The following is a 6,281-nucleotide window of genomic DNA, read 5'->3' on the forward strand; positions in this document are numbered from 1 at the left end:
TGAGAATTTTCCTGCTGAGGTGGTTGTTGTTGATAAGACTGAAATTGGCGGTTATTATGATTATTCTGCTGAAAACCGCCTTGAGAATCATTGTTGAAATTCTGAGATCTCTGAGGTTGGTCTCTCCACCCAAAATTTAGGTGATTTATCTATCCTTAATTGTAGGTATTAGAGTATGGATCATTATTGGGGTGTCTAAGAGCATTTCCCGTGTAATTGACCTGTTTAGATGAAGACTGAGCATAATCAAAATTCTCATTTTGCATAAAATTACCTGTCATGTCATAAGAGGCTTCTTGGGGTGCATTCTGAGTGTTGACAGCTGAAACTTACATTCCACTCAACTGTTGAGTAATTAGACTTATTTGTTGAGACAAAAGTTTGTTCTGAGCAAGAAGAGCATCAACAGCTTCCACGTCCAAAACACCTCTCTTCTGAGGGGTCTCAGAGTTCACAGGATTCCTATTGGAGGAATATAAGTATTGGTTGTTAGCAACCAACTCAATAAGCTCAGTAGTCTCCTTTGGTGTCTTCTTCATGTGCAAAGAACTACCTGCAGAATTATCTAAGTGCATCTTGGACATTTCACATAAGCCCTCATAAAAAATATCCAGTTGAGTCCATCTAGAGAACATGTCCAGAGGGCATTGCCTAGTTAGTAGCTTGAATCTCTCCCAAGCTTCATAAAGGGTCTCACCATCTTTCTGTCTGAAAGTCTGAACCTCCACTCTTAGCTTAGTCAGCTTTTGAGGTGGGAAAAATTTAGTCAGAAATTCAATAACAACCTTTTTCCCAAGTATCCAGACTCTCCTTGAGTTGAGAATCTAATCACAGCTTTGCTCTATCCCTCACAGCAAATGGGAAGAGCATGAGTTTATATACCCCAGGATTCACTCCATTGGTCTTCACCATATCACAAATATGTAGGAAATCAGAAATAAATTGATTTGGGTCTTTCTAAGGGAGTCCATGATACTAGCAATTTTGTTGCACAAGAGTGACAAGCTAAGGCTTCAGTTCAAAATTGTTTGCAGCTATAGGAGGCACCACAATACTTTTTCCATAAAGATCTGCATTAGGAGCAGTGTAAGAGTCAACCACTCTTCTAGGTTGCTCATTCCCATTCGGATTTGTCATATTGACATTAGCAGCATTATTATGATCCATGGTGGACTCTGCAGCCTTATAAAGTCTTGCGTGTTGCAAACGCCACCTCAAAGTCCTTTCAGGTTCAGGATCAAAGTCTAATAGAGGTTCTTTATCCATGTTCCTGCTCATAAACAGACAGAAGACAAGAAAAGATTGGATTCTCTACGTCAGAGTGTAGAGAATTCCCAGTGAGATAACCTGTGTAAAGAAATAAAACAAAAATACTAAATAAATAAAACAGAAAAAATTTGAAAATGATGACTAAAATCAGACTGAAAATTTCGAAAATTAAGAGGTAAATTAAACAGAAAAATTAAAATAAAATTAACTAGGTAACTCCAAACTTAATTTCATAAATTAAAGAAAAATACTAGTAATAATTTTTGAAAACAATAAAGCAAAAATTAAATAAAATTAAAACTAAGATGCCTAATCTAAGTAATCAAACAACTAATAGTTGTTAATCACAGTCAATTCCCGGCAACGGTGCCAAAAACTTGGTGCAGAATTTATAACACATAAACTAACCGGCAAGTGCACCGGGTCGTTCCAAGTAGTACCTCAGGTGAATGAGGGTCGATCCCACGAGGATTGATGGATCAAGCAACAATGATTAAGTGATTGGCTTAGTCAGACAAATAGAAAATGGTGTTTGAAGGTTCAAAAGCATTAACAGTAAATTCAGAATATCAGAAAAGCAAGCAGTAAACAAGTCGTGAATAATATATGGAGAAACAGTTAAGGCATCAAAGATATCTATTTTTCGAATTGACTTTTCTTACTAACTATTTTAATCATGCAAGATTTAATTCATGGCAAACTATAAGTGACTAAACCCTAATTTCTTAGACCTTTTAGTCTCCTCTAACCTTCATCAACCGCCAATTCCTTGATCACTTAATTCCAATTAGAGGGTGAAGTTCAATTCTAGTTATATGCCACAGAAACCCTAATTACCCAAATATAAGAGGATTATATGTCACATATCCCGTTAAGTCCAGATAATTAGAAGTTTAGGAGAAATTGTTTTCAAACTGTTGTTCAAGTAAGGAGCTTTTCCAAGTTATACAAGAACTCAATTAGAACCAAGGTCATACTTCCGTTCTACCCAGATTCATAAAATAAAGAACGAAAACAATTCTTGAATTATAAATCAGTACATGAATTAAAATAGAAAAATAATAGTATCAATCCATACAATAGACAGAGCTCCTAACCTTAACAGTGGAGGTGTAGCTGCTCATGGTTCGAGAGAAAAACTAGGATTCAGAAAACTGAAATTTGCGGAATGAGGTAGAAGAGAAGAACGGAGCCCAAAGGGCTGATTCTTTTCCCTTTTATATCTAATCCTAATTAATGTAAAAATATATTTCCTAAAACTAAATAATATCTTTTTCTAATTATAAATAAAATAAAATTTAATCAAAATTTGCAAAGCTTTCACGTGTAGTGCATCCTGGGACGAGTGGGGACCATTGGATTCATTAAGGATGGCGCCAAACTTGGAAGAATCCAAGTTTGGCGTGGACTAGGCAGAACTCCCCTTTTGCTTCTTGGCTTGTGGCGCCAAACTTGACAATGGTCAAGTTTGGTGTGGAGTGGTGCGCACAAACTTTCCTTGGAGCCTTTGAGTTGGCGCCTTTACTCAAGTTCAGCGTGGAGATGGCAGTGTGTATTCTCCTTGGGGCTTCTTAGTGGCGCCAAACTTGGGAGAATTAAGTTTGGCGTGGAGGTGGTAGCAAGCTTTCCTCGTTCTTTCTTGTTGTGGTGCCAAACTTGGGGAGTCTAAGTTTGGCGTGGAGTTGGCAGCTTTGCATTCTTCACTATCTCCGTTCTCCATCCTTGACTCCAACTCTGTAAAATTCGTCTAATACACTACCTGAAATAAACAGAATTGCACACAACTCAAAGTAGCGTTCATAGTGGCTAAAATATATTAAATCTTGATTAAACTCAGCAATTCAGATGCAAATTCACTAGGAAAAGATAGGAAAGATGCTCACGCATCAAACCTCAATCGAGATATTATCAGGTCCTACTGCCCTGCCATTTTTCATCTGCTTTAGAGCCTCTTTTACCTCGAAGTCTCGAATCATTCGATAGTATTTAAAGTTTTGATCTTCTTTCCTTGTGTATAACCGACCAAGGCTCGGAAGAGTCTTCTGTCTTTCATTAAATAACTCGTAGAAGTAGCTTTTCCACCTTTCATTAATCTTCTCCTCTTGAGCCAGCACCTCTCCATCCTTATCCTTTATGCACTTGACCTGATCCAAATCTCTCGTTCTTCTTTCACAACTCTTTGCGATTCTATATATACCTTTTTCTCCTTCTTTCGTGCCCAAAGACTAGTAAAGACCCTCGTATGCTCTTGTTCTTGCTTTACTTACAACCACTTTTTTCTCTTTGTTAGCCGCATTATATTTTTTCCAATTATCTGCATTACGGCATAAAGACCACTCTTTAAAGTACTCCCTTTTTATCTTTATCTTTTTTGTACACTCGCATTCCACCACCAAGACTCCTTGTCTCTTGGTCTTATTCCTTTAGATTCACCAAAGTTTTCTTTTGCTGTTCTTCTAATAACTTCTGCCATCTCCTTTCACATTTCTTCTCCGTTTTTATTTCCATCCCACTTTGTCTCTTCTTCTACCTGTCTTAGGAAGCTTCTTTATTCTTCACCTTTCATCCGCCACCACCTCGTCCTTGGGTTTTTCGTATGATGTCTTTTTCTCAACTTTTGCTCAACACGAAAATTCATGACGAGCATCCTATGTTGTGTTGTCAAACTCTTTCCCAGGATAATTTTACAATTAATATAAAATTTTCAATCGACCCTCCTCAATAAGAAGAAGTCGATTTGAGAATTTGTCATACCACTCTTATAGGTTATAAGATATTCGTCTCTATTTTTATAAGACATTTGAACCTAGATGCTAGAGAAAAAAGGTTTCTAACACCAAATGATGCAGTCTCCAATTTTCGCCCTTTTCTTCATATTTTGTCCTCAATCAAAGGTTTAAAAATAATTGAAACAGTTTATCGGGATACTACAATCTAAGTAAATCCTACTTTCTCTTCTTAACTTTTAATTTGAAAATTAGCACAGGCTCATTTATTATATAATATTGCATATTTGAGATGATTACATCTTTTGTGAAATGCTTCTAAATATGAGTTGAGTAATCCCTAACCCCATCTCAAATCTATTATATATTTCTAATTTTACACTAAAATGTGTCACATGTGACTCTCTCATTGTAATTGGAATTAAATCTTTTTCTTTAAAATTAAAGAATTTTTTATTCTCCCATACTAATTTTATAACCAAAATGTGCAACATGTCACTCTCTTATTACAATTGAAATTAAATCTTTCCCTCCAAAATTAAAAAGTTCTCCCATTCTCTCTCTTCCTTTCTCTATCTCTCTTATTCCTTCAACCACTCTATCTATTTTATATATCATTATTAATATCAATGACTAATTACTAATTTGACAATCAAAATGTGTGCAACATGACATTCTTTAATTGTATTAAAATTAAAATTGAAATATACCTATATTATGTATCATATATTACTATCTAATTTAATAATCAAATGTGTCACATGACACTCTCTTATTAAAATTGAGCAAAAATATATTTTTTCAAAATCAATAAACTCCAATTATAAATTCTCTCATCTACCTCTCTCCATTTTTCTATTTCTCTCTACCATTTTTACTCTATATATAATTTATATTTTATATTAGTAATTTTGACAAATCAAAATATGTAATCTGATATTTTTTATTACAATTAAAATAAAATTTTTTCTTCCAAAATTAACAAATTTTCACTCTAACTCTCATTCTTCATCTTTATCTTTCTCTCTCTTTTCTTTCATTCTCTATTTTTTTTACCTTTTTGTTCTACAGAAAACAAAATTAACAAAATAATATAATTCAAATAAAAATTATTATTATTATATACATATTTTTTTAGTTTTAAATATTCACCACTTATCTTTCTAATTTATATTTTCATTTTTCTTCTTTCAAATATTTATTACATATAATTTGGAGAGAATACTAATGTTATAATTAAAAGTTAGAATCAAAATTTAATTGTTTAATTTTAAATTAATTTTATAACTCTCAATATAATTTTATTATGCTAATATCTTATTATATTTTTATATACATAAAGAGAAAAAATATTATTTTTAAATAACAAGTATAAAAATTAATTATTTCTATTTGTGTAACAGACTTAACACCTAATTAAATATAAAAGTATACACGTTAAATTGTTTCAAATTTTAGATAACGAATATTAAAATTAATTGTTAATAAAAAATAGACATTTTCATATAAAAATAATAACTAAAAATCTTATTATTTGATTTTTTATCTATAGATACCTTGGTCCTCTTAGTCAGAGACTTTTGTCAATCTACGACCTTTTTTTATAAAAGTAGTTTGATTTTATAAATCTTTTGTACCATGCATAATTTATACTGTCATAACAAAGTGGACTGTAATTTTAAAAAATGTATATTCCCGTAATAAAATGCTATTACGGGTAAAAATACTAGTTATTAGATATAACTATCAATATCAACATTTGAAATTACATTATAGTAGTCTACTGTTTGGTGCAATCAGCTGGCTTAAAGGAGACATTCCTTTTTTCTAGATCAAAACCAATCAAAATATTTGCTTGTGCAAAATTGCCAAATATATATTCTCCATTATTTGTTCCAGCCATTGCAAAGCAAAATACCCCGTCTTTTGGTGAAATGAAGGTTTGTATGGGCATCAATTGCACATCTGCCCCATCAAAATGAGCAGTCAAAATTGGCCCTTCAAGATTTGTCTCGCTTTTATAACAGAGTTGTGTCCCAAAGTCTGGATCATCCAAAATAGGTCTCAGGTTAATCTGCATCTTCAATTCCTCTACCAATTGGTCATAAAATTATTGTGGTAAGGTATGTTGCTGGTGTGCCTGAATCAATCATTATATTCCCCTTGGAAATCTCATTAGTCACATGGCGTAAACAAGAGTAGCATGTGAGTGACTTGTGTTAAAATTGATTCATTGAATATTACATCAGTAACCAACTAACCACCCTGTGTTATCTGATTCCAATA

General features: G+C 33.0%; 1 non-coding gene across 1 annotated transcript; it reads left to right on the forward strand.

The window, feature by feature from the left end:
- Positions 1-630: 630 nt before the first annotated feature.
- Positions 631-737, forward strand: LOC148573337 (small nucleolar RNA R71). Its single transcript, XR_015906581.1, has one exon. It is a non-coding gene; the product is annotated as a small nucleolar RNA R71 (small nucleolar RNA).
- Positions 738-6,281: the final 5,544 nt, after the last annotated feature.

The sequence above is a fragment of the Arachis ipaensis genome, chromosome B2 (genome assembly GCF_059453495.1).
Source record: "Arachis ipaensis isolate K30076 ecotype BB chromosome B2, ASM5945349v1, whole genome shotgun sequence".
In the NCBI taxonomy this organism is placed as follows: domain Eukaryota; kingdom Viridiplantae; phylum Streptophyta; class Magnoliopsida; order Fabales; family Fabaceae; genus Arachis; species Arachis ipaensis.